Genomic DNA, 27,969 nt, shown 5'->3' on the forward strand with positions numbered 1-27,969 from the left:
CAGGCTCGTCCTGTCAGGTCAGGCCCAGAGTCTGTCAGACCAGCAAGAGCCTTCCAATAGGGCTGCGCGATTAACAGTCCCTACCAGGCTTTAGCCTAGGCTTAAGGAGCTCAAGTAGGCAGCCCTGAAACACAGTCTCTAAGGGGCTGGTTTGGCCTGGGCCGGGCTCAGGCAGCCAGCAAACAGTCTCTAAGGGGCTGACTTTGGACTGGGTGGGGCTCAGGCAGCCAGCAAACAAACAGTCTTTAAAGGAGAGTGGTAAGGGAGCTCCGGTCCTGAGTTAGAGCCTTCTTGCACCGTGTAGGGGGTCAGACACCCGGGGTGGGGTGGCAGGGGGATGCAGGCCCATCTTACTCCACCACTTCCCAGCCCAGGGCTCTGGCAAGGGCAGGATTGGCTGACCATGTGTAGGTGGGAATCCAGCCGCAACACGCCGACTGAGCCACGGCGGGCTTCACAGCCGGCCGCTCCGTGGCTGCCCCGGGCTACTTCGTGCCTCCCTGGGGTTTGGTACCTGCAGTCTCCAGGCCTCTTCCGGCTCTTCAGGGTAAACCGCAGCAGGTACTCCGGGCCAGTCGTCGTCCACGTCTGCGGATCGGGAACAGCCACGCGCCTGTTCCTCTCGGGGCCTCTGGAGAACAGGCCGAGCGTCCTCCTCCGGAGCAGGCTCTCCCCCAACTGAGCTGTAGGGCCGGCCTTTTATACTTCCGGCCCCGCCCCAGTCCTTCCGGCAACGGGGGCGGGGTGATCTAGGCCCTGCCCTTCAAGAGGCGTGTAATGGTTCCTCGCTCTCCTGCTCGGAGGGAGGCCTCTCAGCCTCACTACAGGGACGTAGGGCTGAAAAGCTTGATGTAAGAGCTAAGTGCTGTTATTACCTTTGAATCTCATCTATTATACACCTTGCTGTCGAGTCTCAGTGTCTTGATTTAAGGAGATCTCTAGTCGCCTGGGAGGTGATACTGTGTTAGGTAGGCAAGGTTTACTTCCATGGGCAAAACCAGGTTGGAAGAGAAGTGGCCAATGGTGGCAGTTCACAGTGCGTGCAAATAGCATGTTTGGTGGGAAGCCTATACCCAGCCCCTAGTCCTCCAGCTCTCAAATCAAAAATTAACATAAAGCCAGTTCTGCAGCGAGGCTTCAGGCTCACTGACTTCATGAATACTCCATTCCTTGGGACAGTTCATTGCAGTTCCCTCTGGGTCTTCAGATCCCTCCTCAAGACCCATCTCTGATATGACCCCTGCAACAATGAAATCAGATAGTCAGTGGTGGCTGTCAGGAGGGGCAGATGGGAATAGCCACCATTGATTTTATCTAGTTATAATAATGTCCAGAAAGCAAATCCAGGCATATGTATGTATTTATTGGCCCCCTCTCTCCTGACCCATGTCACTTGCCCTCTCAAGCCCTAGTTCAGCAAGGTGTTTAAGCATGTGTCTAACTTTAAGCACACGGGTAGTCCCACTCAAGTCAATGTGAGTACTCACATGTTTCAAGGTAGACAGGTGCTTAAGTACATTGGTGAACTGAGGCTGTAGATTGTAAATGCTTTGGGGCATGGCCTACATCTTTGTATGTATTTGTACAGCTCCTTGCACAATCCTGATTGGGGCCTCTGGATGCTACCACAATATAAATATTAAGTAACGGTAATAGAAATGGCAATGACATGTGCGCTGTGCAAACTTCATGCGAGAGGCAGTCCCTGTACTGGGAACGGCACAGGCATCTGCCCAAGTGCTATTCTTCACAGATGTGCAGAGAAAGCAGAACACAAAGCAGCTGCTCTTGCTGAAGGAATGAGAAAGGAGCTTGAGAGGAACACCTGTGTTATAACAAAAATTAACACACTGTGGATGTCCAGAACACTGGATTCCAGGGCAGCAAGGACTCTCCACAACATGGTGTCAAACTGGGTAAATCTATATTGTCCAACCCAAAGGAAAGTGGGATCGAGAAGAGAAGAGGGCAGGGGAGGAATGTGCCTGCCTGGTTCTGATTAGGTCACCACCAATAATACATGCATTTGGGAACATGCCTGAGACTAAGACTTGAGAATTTACTTTGATGGATGGCATTTGGAACTCCTTTATTGGTTGTCCTCCACAGACATTCATGTGAGTGAATTTTCATTCACTAAGGAACTTGCCAAAAGTGTTTCAAATACTCATGCAAGCGTGTATTTGCAACAGATGTGCTCAGGTAGCCACCTGAAGCGCTGCAGCTGTGCCGCTGTAGCATTTTAAGTGCAGACATATCCCACAAACTTCAGAGGCTGGGCACTAAGCACCACAGACCTGGCAGCAATTGCCTCAGACAAAAGACTTTCTAAGGTTTTTAGCTCAGCTCTGAGCCAAGCTGGCTACATTTTTCACCATGATTAGACCAGCTGGGCTTGATTATCAGCTCATCCCAAGCTCTGCTCAGCACAAAAATGGAGGTGGGGGCCCAGGGTTTGTGCCAACCTGTGTGTTTCTCCCGTTCTTGGAGTTTGCCCAGCCATACGCATAAATTAGAAAAGTCTCAGAGCTATCAGCGTATGCCTCCTCTACGAGCACTGCAGCTGCACTGCTGTAGATAGGGTTACCATACGTCCGGATTTTCCCGGACATGTCCGGCTTTTGGGGGCTCAAATCCCCGTCCGGGGGGAAATCCCCAAAAGCCGGGCATGTCCGGGAAAATCGGGAGGGCTCGGTGGTGCTCGGCCGGGGCGGGCGGTGCGGGGCCGGGGGCATGGTGCCGGGCCGGGAACCAGGGGCGCAGTGCCGGGCCAGGGTCACAGTGCCGGGCCGGGCGCGGGCCGGACGGGGAGCCGGGGGCGCGGTGCCGGGCCGGGAACCGGGCCCGCGGGGCCGGGGAGCCGGTCAGCCGGGCCGGCGGGGAGCCGGTCAGCCAGGCCGGCGGGGAGCCGGGCCCGCGGGGAGCCGGTCAGCCGGGCCGGCGGGGAGCCGGGCCCACGGGGAGCCGGTCAGCCGGGCCGGCGGGGAGCAGGGCCGGCGGGGAGCCGGTCAGCCGGGCCCGCGGGGAGCCAGGGAGCCGGGGAGCCGGGCCCGCAGGGCCGGGAGCCGGGGGGTGCGCCGGGGGCCGGCAGTGCTGGGCGGGCCGGGGGTGGTCGGCCGGGGCCGGCACCCCAGGGCCCGAGCCGACCCAGGCTGGAAACGCCGGGGGGCCAGCCTGGGCCGCGCCTCCTCCCCCCACACCCCCCTTACCTGCTTCAGGCTTCCCGCGAATCAAATATTCACGGGAAGCAGGGGAGGGGGCGGAGACTTTGGGGAGGGGGCGGGGGTGTGGGCGGGGCTGGGGGCGGGGGCCGTGGAGTGTCCTCCATTTGGAGGCACAAAATATGGTAACCCTACTGTAGCATAGACACTTGCTACAGTGACAGAAGGGGTTTTTCCAGAGCTGTAGTTATTCCACCCCCTCAAGAGGCAGTAGCATAGGTGCTGCCTTCTGGTTTTGCCGGTGGATGCTCCACACCAGCTCTGCCCCCTCCCCCAAGACCCTCACTCCACCTCTTCCCGCCCCAGCTCTGCACACTTCCCCAAGACCTCTCTCCTCCTCCCCGAGCACCTCCCACCCGCAGCTCACTCCTTTCTGCCCCATCCTGCCTTAAGGGCAGTGAGGGGAGGAAGGGGCAGTGAGGAGCGAGTAGCGGGGCGGCCCTGCTCAACACCTGATGGGTGGGGCAGCCACTGAAGAGCTGATTGGGGCGCAGGGCCAGCTTCTTAACAGCTGATTGGTGGCCAGCTCCAGGGCCGCCAGATTAGCAGCTCCATACAGCCCTGGGGGTGCTGAGCACCCATGTTTTTTCTCTGTTGGTGCTTGAGCCCCTGAGCACCCACAGAATCCACATCTATGGGCGGTAGCAAGGTCAATGGAAGAATTCTTCCCTCAACCTAGCAGTGACTAAACTGGGGGTTAGGTCACTTTAACTGCGTCTCTCAGCAGGAGGATTTTTCACACCCAAGCAACATAGCTAAAGCAACCTTAGTTTTAGGTGTAAACCAGGCTTCAGCTTCTTGTGCCTCCTTGCCTCTGCTCTCCTGAGCTGTGCTGTGCAGTCGTTGGCAGTCGACAGGAATCTGAGTCTCAGCTCTACTAACACTCAGTGCTTATTTTGTCCATAGATCTTAAAGCACTTCACAAAGGTGGACAAGAATCATTAATACCAGTTTACAGACAGGAACATTTAGGCACAGAGACGGTCTTGCCCGAAGTCACACAGTAAGCTACTGTCAGGCTCCTAATTTCCACTGGACCCTGCTGCTCTCTTCTCTTTTCAGAGACTCTCCGAGTCTGATTCCTTCCTATCCCTACCACAGGACATCTCCTATAATCTTCACCTATGTACTTGGCCTCAGGGGTTAATACAGCTCATGGCCAGGTTCTGGCCCCTCATTTTCAGTCACTCACAAATTCCCAGCCACACTGCAAGGCCCCACACAGAGCTTTCAAACAAAAGCCTGTCAAAAAGATCAGCAGCCAGCACCCACTACTCTGCTATTTGCCCCCGCAGCTCCTCTGAACCCCGGGGAACAATTCTCCCAGGAAATTATCTGTGTCAAAGAGTGGGAGTTCTTAAGCATCTTCACACCACTGCCAGCAGCACAAACAGAGAGGAGCAAAGTGAAAGGCAAGGAAAGAAAAGACAGGCCAATAACAAAAGAGAGACAGAGACTTAAGAACACGCGGGTGAGAGAAGCTTCCAACCTGGATCAAGGCTAAATGTGTCCCGCAAAAGAAAAAAGATAGGGCTGGTGCCCTTTGATTGCTCCTTTTGTGATGTAGAAAGGAAGTCTGAAAGGTTTTTACTCAATTAAAGTTTTTTCCCAGCTTGTTTTTTACATCAGAAATTCAGGGCTTGTCTACTCTATTTATCCTGAAGGACTCTAGGGGTGACTGGTGTGACAGACCCAGACCAGTGGGGTACAGGAGTCTGGTAGAGGGCAAATATACTGGTCACTGGATGAGTAGTTTTCTGTTCCCTGAGTGACCAGAGCAGGGGCTGCACTAGAGTAATCAGGAACCTGCTAGAACCAGTTAAGACAGGCAGGCTAATTAGGATACCTGGAGCCAATTAAGAAGCTGCTAGAATCAATTAAGGCAGGCTAATCAGGGCACCTGGGTTTTAAAAGGAGCTCACTTCAGTTTGTGGTGTGAGTGTGAGGAGCTAGGAGTGAGAGGTGCAAGGAGCTGAGAGAGAGGGAGGCCCTGCCCTGCCCGCGTTATCAGACACCAGGAGGAAGGTCCTGTGGTGAGACTAAGGAAGGTGTTTGGAGGAGGCCATGGGGAAGTAGCCTAGGGATTTGTAGCATGTCATGTTACAGGAGGCACTATTGACAGCTGCGGTCCACAGGGCCCTGGGCTGGAACCCGGAGTAGAGGGTGGGCCTGGGTTCCCCCCAAACCTCTCAATTGACCTGGACTGTGGGTTCTTCCGGAGGGGACGGTCTCTGGGCTGTTCCCCAACCCACATGGTGAATCTGAGGCAAGAAAATCTGCCAATAAGCGCAGGACTCACAAAGATAGAGGAAGAACTTTATCACACCGGAGAACCACTAAGTTAATTACATCAGAGACACTGTGCAAGTGAAATTTCATCAGCTGAAAGAAAGTCAGATTGTTTAAAACTTGGTGGGTTTTTTGGTGTGTTTTGTTTCTTTTTCATTAACACCAATTTAACTTGTGTGCCTGAGAAACACTTGGGAGAAGAGAGATCTTTGCTGAAGATTCAATATCTTTCCCCTTTAGGTAAAGACTGAGAATGTTCCTAATCCACATCTGAGACCTCTAAGACTTCTCCAGCAAAACTAGAGAAGAAAACTAGACTTGACATTCCTGATATTTCTAGATGTGGGGGAGAGGGGAGACCGTTTTTCCCTTTCTTTGCAGAACTCTATCTTTCTTTTCTTTGAATGAAAGCCCCATCCCCATCCTTTGGCATGATACTTCTGGATATGAGGTGAGTTCTTCTACCCTTACTCATTGCTGTTGACGATATGGGTGGGACACTCTGAAAGGAGGAAAACAGACATTGATACATGATCATTGCTGCAAAACTAACAACTTACAGCCTATGGACTCTATTAACTGTTGGTGGAGGAGGAAAACACAGACATCAAGAGGACCGAGACCATGTCCTTTTGCTAACGGGAGCATAACCTGGCAGAGTTGCACATGAGGATGGCACTAAAGGAAGGATGTCCCAAGCTATTGGTACAATGTAGTTAGTGACTGAGAGGCTATTTGCCCAGTTTGCCATAAGAGCACTGTCAGATGCGTTGGTTTCATGCTGACCGAGGAAGGACCCATGTTGCATTTCAAAAGCAGCAAAGCCAAATAGCTGCAGCCACCAAAGTGTGAGATTTAATTATCGATGCCTGCCCTCCATGAGCTGCCAGAAAGCTTTGTAACTGTCACTTGGTTAATCCCAAGTAAGAGCTGGCAGCTGCAGGCCACCGAGTGTGAGAATTTAACTTGTGCCAAGAAGGCTGTTTGTTAATGCAGCAGCCACAAGAACGTGTGTGTCTGGGATACACTGAGGTTTTAGCATCCCCGTGGAGAATACTGCACTTAGCATCCTACTACCTAGAGTACAAAGAGCCTGCAGATACGCTTTCTGTGTAACCCCTGTGTATCCCCCACCTCCCCCCGCCATCCGTCCCTAGTGCCGGACACAGCTGTGCATGACTTGGGACATTGGAGTATTGGGTATCTCTAATTGTACTGCTGTGATGGCTGCCATCTTGGCTGAATCACGGGGGATTGAATCAGGTGCCTCCAGAGCTAAAAGCACAAACTGCTACAGCTTGAGCTAAAGAGGCAAGGTTCCCTAGTAGAGACTATAACAGACTCACATCCTCTGTGGATTGGGCACAGAGGTGGACCTGTAACACACACTCACCAGTGGATTACATTACTCACAATCTTGTGTTAAACCAGATTAGTTAACACAGTACAAACCCCTGGTGTAGACACTTTTATTCTGCTTTAAGACTATTTCAGGGATGGTCTACACACCATCTGTGCATCAATTTATAGCAATATAATTAAATCAGTGCAATCCCTAGCGTGGGTGCAGTTATATCAGTATAAAGAAGTTGCTATCAGAATGGCTTGTTGTGGTAAATTTAGTTAAAGATTTGGAACATCTGTTTATTGATATTAACTTTAACTAACCTTTTTTTAAAAGAAGTCTCCCTCTGAAACACCTTGATGGGATAGGTTTTTGTTCAATCAAGAATTCCCCAGAAATACCCAGCATCCCATTGCAAACCATGCTGTCTGTAATGCCATGGACCGACGGAAGCCGTGATACCTTTAGTGGGATACAATAGAGGTTGTGCCAACTGAACTGTATCGCTTTTAATTCATGTAAAAACCATTTGTATACCAGCCCGAAAATCAGTTTAGCTTAAATCTGATCCTGATCAACCTAAATTAAACTGAAATTAGCCTGGTTTAAACCAAAATAAGAGTGACCACACACCCTTCTGCAGCCACTTAACTAGACCTCTTTAAAATTACACTTATGGCTTGGCTACACTTGCAAGTTAGAGCGCGTTAAAGCAGCCCCAGGCGCCCTAACTCCCGACGTATCCACACTGGCAAGGCACGGAGAGCACCCGGACTCTGCAGCTGGAGCACTCCTGGTAATCCACCTCCACGAGAAGCATAACGCTTGCTGCGCCCCGGCCGAAACGCCCGGGCATCAGTGTGAACGATGTGTTGCATTACTGTGCTGTGATTGGCCTCTGGAAATGTCCCATAATCCCCTGAAGTCAAGTGGCCACTCTTGTCATTGTTTTGGAATCAGCTGTAGGAATCCGAATATCCCCTTTCAAAACTCCTTTTCTGACAGCCGGCATGCTTATCTGCTCTGGGACAAAGCAACCATTACTGTGGAATGCTGTTGCTGTGAGTGTGTGTGAGAAAGAGAGGTTGGGGGGGGGAAAAGGGGAGTCTGCTGCTGTCTGAACTTACAAGACAGAATGCTGACACACTCTCAGCCCCCCAAAACACACTGTATCTCCCCCCCACATACACACAACACGCTGCTTGTCACAATCCACCCTCCCCCATTTGAAAAGCATGTTGCAGCCACTTGCACACTGGGACAGCTACCACAATGCACTGCTCTCTGTGGCATTTAAGAGCTGCTAATTTGGCCATGCTAGTGCGCTTGAATCTGACAGTGTAAACACACAGCAGCGTTTTCCCTGCTGCGGTCTCCAAAGGCCGGTTTAACTCCCAGCGCTCTAAATCTGCAAGTGTAGCCATGCCCTTAATGTTAACCCAGTGTAACTCTCTGGTTAGATTAAACCCTTATGCCGTGTTGTAGAGAGGTGGTCTGGCTCCCCGCTGCCCCGGAGCGGGACAAGCGTCCCTGGACACCAAAGTGGGCATAGCCAGCAAACCCTGCGCCTGCCCCTTAGAGGTCAAGGCGCAGGACAGGAAGTATAAAAGCCCAGAGCTCACTTGAAGCTCAGCCACCGGAGAGACCAGACGCCTGTGGTGTAGCTCCCAGGGGGGAGACCACAGCGGCTGAACGGCGGACTGGCCAGACCAGCCAATGCCTGATGCTAGCCCGAGCCCAGAGACGCTACCAAGCCTACCGCTCAGCCATTACCCTGAGGAACTGCCAAACCAACCGCTCGCCAGCTACCCCGATGAGCCCATGGTGTGTGACCCCATGGAGGATGCCGTCTGGACCCAGGTACCTCTAGAGGGGGAATTGGGAAGTACCCCGGGGACAGCCGACCCAAGTCTGGCTGCAACACTGCCAGAGTCAATGTCAGTCTGTTGCGGTCAGGATCCCCACTGACACAGCAGTAGGTTTTCTGCCACTGCTAGGGCCCCAGGCTTGGACGCAGTGGAGTGGGAGGGCCTGCGTCCCCCCTGCCACCCACCGAGCGGGTAGTAATCTCCCCCTCTCTCTGGCTGATCAAAGCCAGGAGCCTGGGGATTTGCTCTTGAACCTGTTTGCTCAAACCCTGCCTGAGGGCCTGAGCTACTGATTGTTTGTTGCCCCGCCCTGACCCAGGGCCTGGGCTTGCTAATATTGAACCTGTTTGCTCAGCCCCTGCCTGAGGCCTGAGCTACTGACTGTTTGTCGCCCCACCCTGACCCAGGGCCTGGGCCTGGGCCTGGGCCTGATAATATTGAACCTGTTTGCTCAAACCCTGCCTGAGGGCTTGAGCTACTGATTGTTTGTTGCCCTGCCCTGACCCAGGACCTGGGCTTGCTAATATTGAACCTGTTTGCTCAGCCCTTGCCAGAGAGCCGCACAGCCAAGCTAATTCCCCGACACACCTGACCCACGTAGCGAGGCGGTCTAGCTCCCTGGAGGGGGCCGAACCGCCCTACACTTGTCTGCACTTAAAAGTTTTGCCATGGCAGCTATGCCAGGATAGGGTGTGATTTTTGTTACCAATGTAACTATGCTGATAAAAGCTCTAGCAAAGATGCTGTTTTACTGGGGGAAGAATAGCAGATTTGGGGAGGAAACATGAGGAGGACAATGGCCATGCAATGTGGAGAGGAGAGACATTACAGGAGGAATAATAATCCATCTGAGCTGCCACAGTGATGATGGTGGTATCAGAACCTGAAGAACAAAGAAGAGACACAGCAAAAGAGATCAAAATGTAACACATTGGACACATGATGCCTGTCAATCTCAGATCAGACACGTCACTCTTCCCTCAGGAGGAGGCAAAGGAAGATCCTCCTTTACATCAAAAGTTTTGGAAAAATTGTGGGGCGTGACCCTCATTTTTAATTTTTTGAACCTTACTTTTTGTTATTGGGAGGGCATTCTCCCACTGGCACACATTTCTGGCTGTTTTTACACCGAGTGACTGTGGCAAAAAGTCTAGTTCCCCAGAAAAATTATATCCTTGAAAGAGTGATACTACTTCTGCTACTACTACTAATATTGCCTTTGAGAGGCTGGTATCTTCAGCTAAAGGCTTCCTAAGGGTGTGGCCTTTTGAAGATGGCTCTTAGTGCGAGTTGTGAGTGAGCAAGTGAGAAAAGAAGAAAACCAGAGCTACCTCAGAACCCGGGAAGGGCAAAGACCTGAATCTGCTTTCAAATCTACATTCGATTGGACAGTGCCAGGCAGACGCATCTTACCAGTTTATTGCTTGGACACTGCGATGGTGGGATGGATGGCTAGATAGATTTTGTTTGTGTCTGTGCATGAGAGAGAGACAAACTGTGTCAGAGAGAAAATGTGTCCTGCTACTGTTTGCTCATGTGACATGCTGGCAGGAAATGAGCTCTTGGTTTCATTAATAGGGTTTCGTCCCCAGTGGGGGAGTTGCTGCTGTCAATAGAATTGGACAGTTTGAAATTGTTTTACAGTTGTTCGATGGGCCATACGTCAGCCCATCAGCAGGACTCTTGCCAGAATGATCTGAAAGTGCTGCTGACAAGTCTGCCCAGGGTAAATGTGGCACAAACAGCCTCCCGCTCCTCCAAACAGGGAGGGAGACTTCAGAAAAGTTTGCCGAGGTTATAAACCACCTCTATTTATAGCTGTGAACCAGTCTCACATACTAGAATCCTAGCAGTGATGTAGTTATTCAACAGGATTCTGACAGTACACGTACATCAGATTGGTGCATTTCAAAAATTGAAAATACAAGGGCATAATCCTCTCTCAGGTTATCTGACTTACACACACACACACCAGTGAAAGCTAAAACTCACCAGAGGTGGATACACAGAATTTTGAACACACATGACTAACTAACTAGGTGTTACCTCTGCACGCTTAATAACCGTCAGTGAAAGAGAGAGGCACAAAAATCCTGGGCAAAAGCAAGAGACAATTCTGTTACAAACAATGCACATTGTTTATAGCTCAGCAGCCATGTCTGGAAGCTGAAGCTAGCTGAATTCAGACTAGAATTAATGTCTAGTGAAGGCACTTAACCATCGGAACAACTTACCAAGGGTGGTGGATTCTCCATCACTGACCATTTTTAAAGCCAGTTTGGAAGTGTTTCTATAAGATATGCCCTGATTCATTGGCTCTCAACCATTCCAGACTACTGTACCCCTTTCAGGAGTCTGACTTGTGTTGTATACCCCGAGTTTCACCTCACTTAAAAACTACTTGCTTACAAAATCAGACATAAAAATACAAGTGTCACAGCCACACTGTTACTGAAAAATTGCTTATGTTCTCATTTTTACCATATAATTATAAAAGAAATCAATTGGAACATAAATATTGTACTTACATTTCAGTGTATAGTACATAGAGCAGTATAAACAAGTCATGGTATATATGAAATTTTAGTTCGTACTGACTTCGCTAGTGCTTTTTATGTAGCCTGTTGTACATCTAGGTAAATATCCAGCTGAGTTGACGTACCCCATGGCAGACCTCTGCTCTAGTTCAACCACAGCTATTGGACTTAAAGCAGGAATTAATTCACGGACATCCTGTGGCCTGTGTTATCCAGGGGATCAGACAAAACAATCACAGTGGTCCCTTCTGGCCTTAAAAATCAGTGAACAGGAGCCCCATTAGTGGAGGCTGCCCGGGTGCTGTGCTGAATGAGCTCATCACTTAGCCACACTCCCTTCCCGGGCAGCATCACCCTCTGTTTTTGGTCTGCTCTGGAGTCTTATGCCCCGACTCACAATTGAAAGGGACGTTGCAGTCAGAATGCCCTGCCCCACGCCCCTGGAGACTTTGCATCAGATTTATACAGGCATTTAAACACTAAAGATGTTCAGAGGTGCCTAATGCAATTTTTAAAAGCACCTTACGTGCTTCTGAAAATCTTTAGGCACCTAAATACCTTTTAAAATGTGGCCCTTTCTGCCACCGTACAGGCTCCCTGGGCCTCAGCATATAGCAGTGAAAGTCTGCCTCGACAGGGTTGCCACCTCTTGTGATTTTGTTGCATCTCATGATATTTGGAGTTATTAGTGATGCCCCAGCTGTATGAATCAAGAGACCGCATGAAATCTCAACTTCCATTTAAAAAAAATAGAGCGAGATTCTAACCCTCCTGGTTGCAGAGAAAAGCTTGAAAACATTCAGAGGTTGCACCCAAACACTCTCAAACCAGAAACAAAGAAAAAGAATCCCAGTGTGTTGTTTTTTTTAAAAAGTCATGCTTTTGAGGGGAGGAATACATGACTTTTGTAATGGCAATGCTGTAAATGCAGGTTCAATTTAGTTCCCAGCTTATCAATCGCCCATGTGTGAAAAGGCCCAGTGCCTGTTAAAAGGGTCATTTTTGCAGGCCCCTACTGATTAGGCTTTGGAGGTGGTCAGCACAGAAATGTTAGAAGTAACCATTTTAAAATAGTTTCCCCCTCATCTATGAAATCTTCTTACTTTCTGATCTGCTAAAGGTATCCCAGCATCCATCATTCCATGACATTACAAATAACATGGTTTGTAATGGCATTTCTAGGGATATCTGTAATGACCTGAAAACTATGACACACAACACGTTTTCAGAGGGAGACTTGTATTTTTAAAAATATAATAAGAGGTTTGTTAAAGTGCAAATTTGTGTGTTGGATTTTGCCGGTAGCCTGGACAAGGAAGTGTTCAGCATAGATGTGTATGCTTAGCTCACATTTCATTCTTGGTTTGCAGTTCTTTATTAGTTAGGCCTTAAGCACAACTGTAATAAAGGTGATTAAAATAACAACATTGCCTGCCTGGACCACAGAGATCCCATTTCCTCCTCTAATAGGAGGCGGGGGGGGGGGGGCAGTCACAGTGTAAATTAGACTTGCTTCCAGCAAATTCCCAACATGTACCATTAAAAACAGCTCTTGAATCCCTCCCATTATCTAGATTCACCACAATGGGGATATTATTTTTCTGGTTTATTTTTTAAAATTTCATTGATGTGATGTTGATTTTTTTCAAACTTGATAAGAGCAATCTGGAGACGGGGGAGAACAGGGCTGGCTGAGAAATCACAGAGAATTTTCTTGGGCTTCACTATTTTGCTGTATGGGTAGGTCTGACTGCAGCCATCTCACCTGCCATCAGCACCCATCTGTCTCTCTAAGAGTCCACCTCAGTTTCAAGCAGCTGCTGAATGACTCAGCAAAAAGAGAAAGGAATCCCACAGAGATGTCCCCCACCCTTGCTTCATAAATACAAATTCCAATGCAAATGCTGTTCCAAAGCACCTTCTGAACACACACACACACACACACACACACACACACACACACACACACACCTTACCCTCCCATCTGTGGACATCATGGCTCCTTGGAACAAACCCAGTCCTCTTGGATGTTAGTGTTTATGAGGAAGGACATTCCTCCACCACTCATCCGAGTAACAAATCAAACATGTGCTGTCGTTTCACTCGACTAGCTGCTGTGTCACTTTGAGCTGAGGTTGTGTCAGACCTTGCAAGCTGAGCAGGTGTGAGCCTGTGTGTGCCAATAGGAGCTCTGTTAGGGGGCTTATTCCTTCACCCTCTCATGTCCCTGGTCCTTCTCACATGAACAGAGAGCAACAATACCCGAAGTCCGACGGTGCAAACAATTCGATGTGTATTGGGGTGAACTTCCAGCAAGCATGATTCCAGTTTCCTTCCTTAGCGTCCCCCTTCCCAGCTCTGACACCACAGAGCCTTGTCTGTGCCCCTGTTCCCATTCCCTGTTCCCATTCCCCCCCTTAGCAAAACATGATCCCAATTCCCCCATCCCCATTCCCTGTTCCCATTCCCCCTTACTTCCTGATTGACTGCAGACTGTATAGTAAAACTTGAGTTTTGCTTAGCTATACCTTAACCAATCATTTTACTGAAATTTAACTAACCAATCCTAACACACTGTAACATGGTTATTTAACCAATTATATCCCACTCCCTTAATTGGTTTACACCCAACAAAATTAATTATACAGCAGACAGAAACAATTACAGAACCAGACAGAGATTATACAGACGAACAATAGGGAAATGGAGACTACAGTGATAGAACAATACAGAAATGAGGATTTCACATCCCAGCTATTGGTAAGTGAGTTCTTGCCAGACATGATGCTATCTAACTAAGTTTCCTTTTAGATCTTCTAGGCTCTTCCCTTTCTCTGGAGGTGATAGGAATATCAGGACAGGATTGTGTTCCTAACAGCCCAATAGCACCTTATTTCAATGTGACTAGTTTGGAATGTGAGGATGTGACCATACACTTCCCAGTTTATGGCTGGCCTCTGCTGCTTAGCTGAAGGCCTTAGCCTAAGAACCAGGCCTCAGACTGTCACAGTAAGAGAAGGGCCTTACACCGGCAGACAGTGATTTTGATTCTTTCTTTTATACCTCTATAACTAGCTAAGTGATAAGAATACACCTAAATCCTTAAAGTATAGGCCTTTGCAGACAGGCCTGAATATCTATATCCTAACACTCCACCCCTTTTTTTTTTCTTTTTCTTTTGGGATCCTCCTGCCCAGGTATTCCTGGAAAAGCATAGGACATATGGCAACACATTTTTTGATAGGGCCAGGCATCAAGGTGGAAGGTGTTGATATTTTATTTGTTCCACTGCCCCTTGTGTAGTACAGTGCCCTGCACCTTCTCTCGTACGGGCATAACACACCTATTTTAATTAGTGTTTCAGACTTTTTATTATAGTGGGCCCGAGAAGGTTGGGTCCGGGTTGTTTTGCACACTGCGGGGTGGGGAGGGCTTACTACATTACTTATAGGTTATTTTTATATGCAACGTAACACAAGTACAGTTAACAATACACAATTTACAGCAACACCGAGTCCTGACCACTGCAGTATGGTCCAACATTTGAGACACCACCAAAACACTGCCTCTCCTCCTTTGACAGGGTTAAGATTGTAATGCGTCCATTTGCTGGCAGTTGCAACAAACTGCCCCTGCAGGTTTTGCATACTTTTGTTTACATTATAAGTTTATTGAATGTTTACAGAGAAATGGGTTATTGTTTAAACCAACTTAACCACTTGGTATGGAATTAGGCAGTATGCCCTGGTTTGATTATTTACAGCAATAAGATTTAAAAACTTCAGAAACAGACTTCAAAGAGAAACAGCAGAACTAAAATTCATTTGCAAATTCAACACCATTAATCTGGGCTTGAATAGGGACTGGGAGTGGCTGGCTCACTACAGAAGCAGCTTTTCTTCTCCTGGAATTGACACCTCCTCATCTATTATTGGGAGTGGACTACATCCACCCTGATTGAATTGGCCCTGTCAACACTGGTTCTCCACTTGCGAAGTAACTCCCTGCTCTCCATGTGTCAGTATAGAATGCCTGCATTTGTAACTTTCACTCTATGCATCCGAAGAAGTGAGGTTTTTACTCACGAAAGCTTATGCCCAAATAAATCTGTTAGTCTTTAAGGTGCCACCAGACTCCTTGTTGTTTTTACAGATTTATTTGTGCACCAAAGTTTAGATAGCAGCGTGTAGATGTGTGTAGTTTGGTTAGGGGCTGGTGTAATTGTGCTTCCTAAGTAATATGTACATTTTCAGCAAAACACCTTATACACAGTACACCCAATTGTCTCCCTCTTGCCATAGGCCATTGATTCTGCTCCTCCATAGTTATAGGAGAGGGGCACAGCCAAACATCTTTTTTGATTTACACCATTTTACACACCCCTTTATTGATTTTTAGTGAGCTCCTCCCCTTCTCATTATTTTTATAGGGCTTGTGGGGCCCACCTTAGTTGCCGTTTTATTTTTAGGCACCATGGTAGCTATTACACAGGTGCTGGCCTTTTAGTTGAGCATTTTGCATTCCCATACACGTCTCCCCCCTCCCCCCCCCCCCCCGGTCAGCCTTTTGAAGCCATTTCCCACCCACGTTATGCTAGCAACAAGACAAACGCTACAGACAAACAACACAAAACATAGATTTATGGTATTTTGGGTTATTTTTTTTGGCTGGCGCCAGCATGCTTGTAGAGTGTCTGAAAAACAAAAGAAACACCCCCTTAGTGGGGACAGATTATTGCTTAATAATAATACCAATGTTTTTTACAAATTTTCTTACTAATTGCAGGAAAAACAGAAGAATTACCTTTAGGCTGTTTTTATTTTGTTTTATAGTCAGGCTAGTGAATTGCCCCACTTACTGGTCATTTATGAAATCTATGAGGTGGTGTGCCTTGGTTTTTTCTTTTGTACAACAGACCAGGTTTTTAATAGTTTTTTTTACTGTACCAAGGTTTAAGTTTATTTTTAGGTAATAGCTGAGAGACAGCTTTAGATTTGTTCTTTGCACACACACACACACACACACATCCCTTCCTCCCTTAGGGTTAACCTGTTTCCCTTATTTTTAGGCATGATTTGTTTTTTTACCTCCCTTTTCTGGAGGGCCATAATTTGAGTCTTTTAGAGTAGCTTGTTTGCTGACCAGATGTATTTATTATTTGCAGGTTTTTTGTGCCGGTACTTATGGGGAGTTTTTTTTTCCCCCCAGCAGCAGTTCCCTCGGAGACAATACTACACCAATGCCCCGGCACAGTGTTTGGGGTGCTATCTTTTGAATGATGCAGCAGAATAGAAAACCTTTTTCAAGAGTGCAGGGGCTGTACCCCAGGGATCTGGTCCGATTCCAGTTAGGAAATGAGATTCTCTCTCTCCCTGGATTCCCCTTGCAAGATCAGCTGGAAACGATATGCCCCCCTTCATTCTCTGAACCACCGTGCGGTGTGGCTGCATGTTACTGAACACCTGCTGCGCTCTACCCGAGCAGTGGTTCAAGTGGCCCCAGGGTAAAGTTAGCCAAGCACTTTGGGGATCTTTATGTGAACGGTGACTTACAAATTAATGTCAATCATTCCAATTAGTAATTACGAGTGGGATTTATACTGAACATTTAGTATCTTTGACTTCTGATCCTACACAGGTGCAAACTGCCCCATACCAAAAAAACTAATTGCAAGCTCTATGCAGAATACATTATATTCATCATCTCCAATAAGTAATGAATGTGGCACATGTTCACGGGTTTAAGGGAGACCAAAGAACTTGGAAAATAATAATACAGGGACTGTCAGCAACAAAAGTGCACAGCAAATGTACATATAGAGAGAGAGAGAGACTGAAAAGATTGGAACCACTAAGGCTATGTCTACACTTAAAACGTTACACTAGTGCAGTTGCAGCACTTCGGCATAGACATTACAGCAATGGGAGGGGTTCTCCTTTTGCTGTAGGTAATCCATCTCCCTGAGAATTCTTCCATTGACCTAACGCTGTCTACACCAGGGGTTAGGTCAGCTTAACTACGCTGCTCAAGGGTGTGGATTTTTCACACCCCTGAGAGACAGAGGGTATGTCTACACTATGAAATTAGGTAGAATTTATAGAGGACGGTTTTATAGATATCGGTTTTATACAGTCGATTGTGTGTGTCCCCACATAAAATGCTCTAAGTGCATGAAGCCGGCAGACTGCGTCCACAGTACCGAGGCTAGCGTCGACTTCCAGAGCGTTGCACTGTGGGTAGCTATCCCACAGTTCCCGCAGTCTCCGCCGCCCATTGGAATTCTGGGTTGAGATCCCAATGCCTGATGATGCAACACAGTGTCGCAGGGGGTTCTGGGTACATCCCGTCAGGCCCCTCCCCCTCCGTCAGAGCAACGGCAGACAATCGATTCGCGCCTTTTTACCTGGGTTACCTGTGCAGACAACATACCACAGCAAGCAGGGAGCCCACTCAGCTCACCGTCACCATATGTCATCTGGGTGCCGGCAGACATGGTACTGCATTGCTACACAGCAGCAGCTAATTGCCTTTTGGCAGTAGACGGTGCAGTATGACTGGTAGCGTTCATCGGCTATCTGGGTGCTGGCAGACGTGGGGCTGCATTGCTACACAGCAGCAGCCCCTTGGCTTTTGGCAGTAAATGGTGTATTAAGATTGATATCCATCATCGTCGTATTCCAGTTCAATCAGAGGCATCTGGGCAGACATGCTGAGCCTCTGGAGGTTTTTCGCCTTCCTCCGCAGCATGGGGCAGGGATCTCTAGCAGGAGGGTCTCTGCCGATTGCAGTCACTAAAAACAGGATTGGGGACTTCAACAGCAGAGTCCAGGGAAGGGGTAGGGACGGTTTTATGGCCTGCAGCATGCAGGGGGTCAGACCAGATGATCATAATGGTCCCTTCTGACCTTAAAGTCTATGAGTCTATGAGTCTCCTGGAGACTCAGTCCTGCTGGCAGTCCTATTGAACCGTCTTGACAATGATGGCTAGCAGTCGTAGTACAGTATCTTCTGCCAAGCACCCAGAAGATGCCGAGGGCTATCAGTCATGCTGCACCGTCTGCTGCCAGCTTAAGATGTAAAAAATAGATGTATTCATTTGCTTCCCCCTCCCTCTGTGAAATCAACGGCCTGCTAAACCCACGGTTTTGAGTTCAATCTTTGGGGGAGGGGCCATTCTGTGTGACAGTTGTTTGTGTTTCTCCCTGATGCACAGCCACCTTTGTTGATTTTAATTCCCTGTACCTGTATGCCATGTCGTCAGTCGCCCCTCCCTCCCTCCGTCAGTTTCGCGCCTTCTTTCTGACCAGACGCCATAGCACTGGGATCATGGAGCCCGCTCAGATCACCGCGGCAATTATGAGCACTATGAACACCACGCGCATTGTCCTGGAGTATATGAAGAACCAGAACATGCCAAAGCAAAACCAGGACCAGTCGATGAGGCGATTGCAGCGCAGCGATGATAGTGATGAGGAAATTGACATGGACACAGCCCTCACACAAGGTATGGGCCCCAGCAATGTGCAAATCATGGTGTTACTGGGGGAGGTTCATGCTGTGGAACGCCGATTCTGGGCCCGGGAAACAAGCACAGACTGGTGGGACCGCATCGTGTTGCAGGTGTGGGATGATTCCCAGTGGCTGCGAAACTTTTGCATGCGTAAGGGCATTTTCATGGATCTTTGTGACTTGCTTTCCCCTGCCCTGAAGTGCCAGAATACCAGGATGAGAACAGCCCTCACAGCTGAGAAGCGAGTGGCGATAGCCCTGTGGAAGCTTGCAACGCCAGAGAGCTACCGGTCAGTCGGGAATCAATTTGGAGTGGGCAAATCTACTGTGGGGGCTGCTGTGATCCAAGTTGCCAGGGCAATCAAAGACCTGCTGATATCAAGGGTAGTGACTCTGGGAAACATGCAGGCCATAGTGGATGGCTTTCTGCAATGGGATTCCCAAACTGTGGTGGGGCGATAGATGGAACCCATATCCCTATCTTGTCACCGGAGCACCAAGCCACCGAGTACATAAACCACGAGGGGTACTTTTCAATGCTGCTGCAAGCCCTGGTGGATCACAAGGGACGTTTCACCAACATCAACGTGGGATGGCTGGGAAAGGCACTCTGGTCTGTTTCGAAAGCTGGAGGAAGGAACTTTCATCCCGGACCAGAAAATAATCGTTGGGGATGTTGAAATGCCTATCGTGATCCTTGGGGACTCAGCCTACCCCTTAATGCCATTGCTCATGAAGCCGTACACAGGCAGCCTGAACAGTAGTCAGGACCTGTTCAACTACAGGCTGAGCAAGTGCCGAATGGTGGTGGAATGTGCATTTGGACGTTTAAAAGCGCGCTGGTGCATCTTACTGACTCGCTCAGACCTCAGCGAAAAGAATATCCCCATTGTTATTGCTGCTTGCTGTGCGCTCCACAATATCTGTGAGAGTAAGGGGGAGACATTTATGGCGAGGTGGGAGGTTGAGGCAAATCGCCTGGCCGCTGATTACGCGCAGCCAGACACCAGGGCGGTTAGAAGAGTACAGCAGGGTGCGGTGCACATTACAGAAACTTTGAAAACTAGTTTTATGACTGGCCAGGCTACGGTGTGAAACTTCTGTTTGTTTCTCCTTCATGAACCCTCCGCCCCACCCACCCGGTTCACTCTACTTCCCTGTAAACCAACCACCACACCCTCCTCTCCCCCCTTCGAGCACTGCTTGCAGAGGCAATAAAGTCATTGTTACTTCACATTCATGCATTCTTTATTAATTCATCACACAGCTAGGGGGATAATTGCCAAGGTAGCCCGAGAGTGGTGCGGGAGGAGGCAAGGAAAAGGACACACTGCAGTTTAAAACTTTAAAACTTTAACTCTTATTGAAGGCCAGCCTTCCAATGCTCGGGCAATCATCTGGGGTGGAGTGACTGGGTGGCCAGAGGCCCCCCCACCGTGTTCTTGGGCGTCTGGGTGAGGAGGTAATGGGACTTGGGGAGGAGGGCTGTTGGTTACACAGAGGCTGTAGCGGCGGTCTCTGCTCCTGTTGCCTTTCCTGCAGGTCAACCATTCGCTGGAGCATATCAGTTTGATGCTCCAGCAGCCGGAGCATTGACTCTTGCCTTCTGTCTGCAAGCTGACGCCACCTATCATCTTCAGCCCGCCACTTGCTGTGTTCATCCCGCGATTCAGCCCGCCACCTCTCCTCTCGTTCATATTGTGCTTTTCTGTAGTGTGACATTGACTGCCTCCACGCATTCTGCATTTCAGCATGGGAGGACATCTGGAGCTCCGTGAACATATCATCCCGAGTCCGCCGTTTTCTCCTTCTAATCTTTGCTAGCCTCTGTGAAGGAGAAACATTTGCAGCTGGTGGAGGACAAGGGAGAGGTGGTTAAAAAAGACACATATTAGAGAAAGAGAGATAAGGAATGGACGTTGTCTGCATGCCAGCAAACACCGGGACCATACGCTGCCATGCTTTGTTATGCAATGATTCCAGACTACGTGCTACTGGCCTGGCGTGGTAAAGTGTCCTACCATGGCAGACGGGATAAGGCAGCCCTCCCCAGAAACCTTTTGCAAAGGCTTTGGGAGTACATGAAGGAGAGCTTTCTGGAGATGTCCCTGGAGGTTTTCCACTCCATCCCCATACACGTTAATAGACTTTACCAGTAGCTGTACTGGCCGCGATTACCAGGGCAAATTAATCATTAATCATTAAACACACTTGCTTTTAAACCATGTGTGATATTTACAAAGGTACACTCACCAGACGTCCCTTGTGTGCCCTCAGGGTCTGGGAGCACGCCTTGGGTGAGTTCAGGGATTACGGGTTCCAGGTCCAGGGTGATAAACAGATCCTGGCTGTTGGGGAAACCAGTTTCTCTGCTTCCTTGCTGTGAGCTTCATTGTCTTCATCATCATCTTCCTCGTACCCCAAACCCGCTTCCCTGTTGTGTGCTTCTCCATTGATGGAGTCATAGCACACGGTTGGGGTAGTGGTGGCTGCACCCCCTAGCATGGCATGCAGCTCAGTGTAGAAGCGGCATGTCTGCAGCTCTGCCCTGGACCTTCCGTTTGCCTCTCTGGCTTTGTGGTAGGCTTGCCTTAGCTCCTTAATTTTCACGCAGCACTGCTGTGCGTCCCTGTTATGGCCTCTGTCCTTCATGGCCTTTGACATCTTTTCTAATATTTTGCCATTTCGTTTACTGTTACGGAGTTCAGCTAGCACTGATTCGTCTCCCCATATGGTGAGCAGATCCCGTACCTCCCGTTCTGTCCATGCTGGAGATCTTTTGCGATCCTGGGACTTCATCATGGTTACCTGTGCTGATGAGGTCTGCATGGTCACTGTGCTCTCCATGCTGGGCAAACAGGATATGAAATTCAAAAGTTTGCCGGGCTTTTCCTGTCTACCTGGTCAGTGCATCTGAGTTGAGAGTGCTGTCCAGAGCGGTCACAATGAAGCACTGTGGGATAGCTCCCGGAGGCCAATAACGTCAAATTCTGTCCACACTACCCAAAATCCGAACCGCAAAGGCCGATTTTAGCGTTAATCCCCTCGTCGGAGGTGGAGTAAAGAAACCGGTTTAAAGGGCCCTTTAAGTCGAAAGAAAGGGCTTCGTCGTGTGGATGTGTCCAAGCTTAATTCGATTTAACCCTGCTAAAGTCTATCTAAACTCATAGTGTAGACCAGGGCAGAGCTACACTGATGTAACTCTTCAGTGTAGACAAGAGACAAACAAGAAGGGATATGATGGTGAATAAATAGGCCTGGACTACACTCAGAATGTATACGGGCATAGCTGTGTTGGTCTGGTCTGTGAAAAAAACCACACACGCTAGCAAAATAGCTATGCCAGCAAAACCTCCCATGTAGTCACAGCTATGCTGACAGAAGAGTACTTCTGTTGGCATAGCTAATGTAATTCAGGAAAGGGAGTGATCCTACACTGGCAGAACTCTTGCTTCTGTAGCACAGACATAGCTAAACAATGAAGTTATAGAGAAGGTAAACTGGGCACTCCTTAACCTCTCATAAACAGGAACAAGGGGACATTCAAGAGCAAATTTAAAACTGATAAAAGGAAACACTTTTTACATAATGCATTTTTATCCTATGGAACTCACTACCACAAGATATAAGGGGTTGAGAATTTAATGGGTTTCAGAACAAGCTGAGACATGTAGATAATGAGAACAGTCATGGTAACATCATTTATGGATGTAAAAGAGCTTTTAAAAACGCTGAGCAGGGATATAAGCCTTGATGCTTCAGGAACTAAGCCAACCACTTACTCAAGGATTTAAGAAGAAACAAGGGCTTATGAGCAGGTTCTTTCATAACTATCCACAAATCATCTGATGCTGGCCACTGTTGGAGACAGGATACTGGACTGGGTGACCTTGGGTCTGATCCGTACGGCCATTGCTACTTTCTTGCACCATTGAAGTCAATGGAGTAAGATCAAGCCCACAGACAGCTATTCAAAGCATTATATAAACACCACCTGTAAGGATAAGTATTGTTTTCCCATTTTATGGATGGGGGACTGGGGCCATGCCTACTCTACAAAGCCATCACAGTTAGTATATCGCTCAGGCATGTGTATACTTGGCTGTGTGAGTCAGCACTGTGTGTGCTCAACAAGAGAGCTTGTGTTGATGCACAGGCCAGTATACCATAGGTAGGTATCCCAATGTGCCATGTGCCACTGTCCGGTGCACCGTCTTTTGGGAAATTTTTTCAATGCATCATGAGATAGAAACAAGTTGTGCAGGGGTGACTAGAAGCAATGGGTCAAGTTACCCTTATGCAATTTTCTCCATTCCATAATGCAATCCAGATCCCATAATTTTTGAGCTTTTTTTTTTTAGTCCCACAAACCCATGTGGCACTTTTTTGCTGTCCGCCATCTCTGACAGAAGCTCTGCAGTATTGTCATGACCATGGCAAACACAACACAAATAATCTGCTGATATTTTCAGAGCCACAGAAAGAACCACAAAGGGGGACATGATAATTTCTTCAAATACAGTTTGCTAAGGGACATAGCGAAAAGCAATTCAAGGTTGTTGGTAGCGTTCATGGAGCAGCTGTAGATGGTAGAGCGCTGCTTTGGGGCCCGAGAAATGAGCACTGGCTAGTGGCATTGCACTGTAATGCAGGTTTGAGATGATGAGCAATGGCCACAGAACTTCTGGATGCAAAAGATCACATTCCTGGATCTGTGTGCCGTGTTGGCCCCACTCAGGGACACCAGAATGTGAGCTGCACTGACAGTGGAGAAGCGAGTGATGATCACACTCTAGAAGCTTGCAATGCCAGATTGCTACCGGGCAGTGGGAAATCATTCTGGAGCTGGAAAATCCACAATGGGAGCTATTGTCATGCACATGTATAGATGACACACACGGCCCTAGATTGGCACTAGCCCACCTTGCCACAGAGTATAGCAAAAAGCCTATTTTTCTATGGTTATGCAAATGTTGATGGATCCCAGGAGATTCTTCATCAATATCAATGTGGGCTGGGTGGGGAAGTTGCTCGATGCCTACATTATTAACAACACAGGACTATTTAGAAAGCTGCAAGCAGGGACATTCTTTATTGACCGGTGGCTTACCAACAGCAACATTGAAATGCCAATAGTGATTCTGTGGAACCCAGCCTACCCCTTGCTCCCCTGCCTCATCAAGTCATACTTTGGCCACCTCACTAGCACCAAGGGAAGATTCAACTACCGGCTCAGCAGGTGCAGAATGACAGATTGATGTGATTTTGGTAGACTGAAGGGATGCTGGCAATGTTTAGTTACTAGATGGGATTTCAGTGAGAAAAATATCTGTGATCTGTGCCTGGAATGGACCACACTGAGAATGCCACACTCAGGGCAGACTGCAAGAAACAGGGCAAACAATCCCCCAAAACTGGTGGTTTATTCTATAATTAGATTTGCCAAACCAGTAACAAAGTGGTTCTGTAGTACCCACTGGTTAACAAGAAGCCAAACAGTCCCCTTTAGGCACTCCAGCCCTTGGCTTCCATCCAGACCAACTGGTCTAATATAGTGAATGGTTACTGAAAACCCAGTTCACCGTATGTAAGGTTCTACCATTCCCAAAGGATCAGACACTTACCATGAGGTCAATATATATCTCAGGTCTTACCCAATTTTCATGCTGTCAACCAATCTTTAATAAACTAAGAATCAGGGTGGATAAAAATCAATGTTTTTTTTTTTAAATAAAAAAAATCTGATTTTTTTTATTTAAATCGGATTTTTGAGGGAAAATGTATCTGAAGATAGTTTTAATTAAGATACATTATAGATCAAAGATATCTCATCATGGAATAGGGATTATAAATTCTAATTCTATAGTATGAGACAATATATTCATGTAATGTTTAAGAAAAGTTTTGTAAAGGGGTTCCAATAGTTCATGGACCCAATCTTATGGGTTTCCACAGGCTTCTGTATAGATTATTTAGGTTAATCTTTCTATCTACCCAATGGGACTCAGTGTTCGGTCTAGAAGATACCATCAGAGATACTTAGTTTTGCAGTTCTCAAACTGTGGATTTGTGTCTCCAGAGGTAACATGCTTGTTAACAGCAAAAATGTTTTAAAATAAATAAATAATATAGAGAGGTGAGAAATAACAGACCTCCATCCTATTGTTCCTCTGCAAATTTGTGTACACAGAGTCAATCCCTTACCTCTGTCTAAAAGTGCAAAGTTTCAAAAAGTTCAACAAATAGAAGATTGTTGGGGGCGGAATAGATCTGGACAAGGAGAAGAAGTCTGGAGATAAATGTGAGAAGCGAGGGACATACGCTTTTTTGTTAAAATATTATATGTTTGCTGTTGAAGAAAACAATCCAGAATACTTAATGTTGTTGTTTTAGTTAAATAAAACAATTTAAATGTCTGTCTAGTGATGTTCTCCTCCTAATACAGCCTGGCAAGAAAATCCTCCAAATATTAACGATTAACCTGTTGAATTGGAAATAGTTCACCTCCCAATGATGTCATAAATATCTGTTTCACTTACCTTTGGTAAATGAAATAACCAAATAATCATTAATTTTCTGATATAGCTGTAAAACTAATCTGAAAAGTTTTCAAAATAAACCACTGTTTAAAAATGTATAGTGTGTACCTTCTAAAAATGAAACCTACATCTATCTCTGAGTTGTGAAGAATATGTATTAAGGTTATAACAACCAACAAGAATGCACTTTTATGTAGAAAACCATGGTTAAATGGAGTCTTCCTGACTAGTGATTTAAATCAATCATGATTTAAATCAATTTGATTTCAATCAAATCCACCCTGCTAAGAACTAATTAATAAAAGAAAAGAACAGAGTTATATATAGAGTGATGGGGCAAGGCCAGATGGCTACAGTAAAGTAGTGAGGAATAGGCATGTTAGCTTTAGGCTAAACAAATCCCTGGTACCATGGTAACCAAATGGCAGTTGCTCCAGGTTAATCAAGACTCCTGGGGCCAATTAAGATCCTTCTAGAAGGCAGTGGAGATAGCTAGATTGATTGGGACTCCTGAAGCCAATCAAGGACTGGCTGGAACTAGTTAAAAGCCTCCCAGTTAGTCAGTGTGGTGTGGGTGTCGGGACCTATAGGAGGGAGCTGTGCTGTTGGAGGAACGAAGTAGTATGAATCCATATCACGTGCAAGGAAGGAGGCCCTGAGGTAACTGTGAAGAAGATATTGAGTGGGGTCTGCTGTGGGGAAGTAGCCCAGGGAATTGTACACATCCTATTTCCAAAAAGTCAGCTTCCATAGCTGCTAATTTTAGGGTCCCTGGGCTGGAGCCCAGAGTAGAGGGAGGGCCCGGACTCCCCCTTCCCCACCCTGATTAATCACTGATACTGGGAGACAACAGAGACTGTGTGAGGGAGGGTTGTTTCTCCTCACCTCCCTTGCTGGTATATGATGAAAATGGCTCAGTAGACTGCGACCCTTGCCTCTAGAGAGAGAAGGGCTATGTGGAGGGTCACAGTGAGAGGCTCTGAGGCTAGCAAACTCCGTCAGGTAACGCAGGACCCACAGAGTCAAGGACGGAACTTTGTCACAATGGTTAAAAGATCATATACTCACCAATGCTTGGGAAGTCCTTGAATCAGGTTTGTAGCAGTGAAGGAATAGTCTGCTGGTTTGCAAAAGTCCCACTGGTAACTTCCAAAAGATAACGCTGCTAACTTCCTCAGTCCATAGTTCAAAACACTCCTTTCAGTTGTCAATCCAGTCCAGAGAACTGTAGCAGGAAAGAAGCAAAATGGAGATTTCTCAGGTGTCTTTTATATTCTCTGCCATGTGCATGGAAATTTACCTATACCAAACAAAGCCCATAGCCCCTGTGTATGGAAAGTTACTGACAAAGAAGGAGTCTGAAGTCACATGTCCGCATCAAATGCCCCAATATGTTTTGTTAAATCACAGGGGTGGCCATTGGCTCCTTGTTGTCTGAGACATCCTCAGGAATTGCTATCTGGAGAGTTGATTCTTCTTAGTGGCCCATCAAGCTTGACTAGTCCATTCACAATGGACTGGAGAGACTGGATGTAAACTACCCTGTGGGTGTCACCCCAAGAACAAACACATCTGAGATACAAATACATCACCAATAGTTAGAACGTCAGATATTGTGATGACGCATGGATTTAACCAGGATAATCATACTTGACAGAGTAACTTTTCCATTGATACCTTACATGATGTACTTTGTACAAGATTTCTTGAAATTATATAATAATGGGATCAATAATATAAATGATCACCCATCTTTTATACAATGTCACAATATTCCCATGGTTATAGCTGCCTATTGTGTCCTGCATAATAGCTGTGAGGCAAAGGGGGGAAAGTTGCTTCCTGTGGGGAGGCTATTGGCTGATTCTGAACAACCAGGCACAAGGGCCATTACAAGCAGGGCCGGCTTTAGGCCGATTCAGCCGATTCGGCTGAATTGGGCCCCGCGCCAAGAGGGCCCCGCGCTGCAGCTGTTCACCCCGCCCACTTCCCCCTCCTCCCCTGCCCTGCACGCCCCGCCCCCTCCCCTGCTTCCCGCGAATCAGAGATTCGCGGGAAGTCTGAGACTAAGCAGCAGGGGCGGGCCAGCCGGCAGCACGAGGTAAGCTGGGGTGGGGGCGGGAGAAGGGCTCTGGGGAGGCGCGGCCCGTTCCCGCAGGCCCCAGCATGGCCCCCGTGGCCCGGCTCCGGCCCGGTCCCTGCGGCTCGGGCCCCCCCGTCCCCCCCCGCGGCGCGGCTCGGGTCCCCCCCGGCCCCCCTGGGGCGCGGCGCCGCTCGGCTCGGGGCCCCCCGGCCCCCCTGCGGCGCGGCTGGGCTCGGGGCCCCCCGGCCCCCCTGCGGCGCGGCGCGGCTGGGCTCGGGGCCCCCCCGGCGGCGCGGTGCGGCTCGGGGGCCCCCCGGCGGCGCGGCGCGGCGCGGGGCCCCCCCGGCCCGCCCAGCGGCGCGGTTCGGGGCCCCCCCGGCCCCCCCGGCGGCGCGGCTCGGGGCCCCCCCGGCCCCCGGTGGCACGGCGCGGCGCGGCTCGGCTCGGGGCCCCCCCGGCAGTGCGGCTGGGCTCGGGTCCCCCCCGGCCCCCCTGCGGCGCGGCGCGGCTGGGCTCGGGGCCCCCCCGGCCCCCCTGCGGCGCGGCGCGGCTGGGCTCGGGGCCCCCCCGGCGGCGCG

Source organism: Chrysemys picta, chromosome 1 (genome assembly GCF_011386835.1).
Source record: "Chrysemys picta bellii isolate R12L10 chromosome 1, ASM1138683v2, whole genome shotgun sequence".
Classification (NCBI taxonomy): Eukaryota; Metazoa; Chordata; order Testudines; family Emydidae; genus Chrysemys; species Chrysemys picta.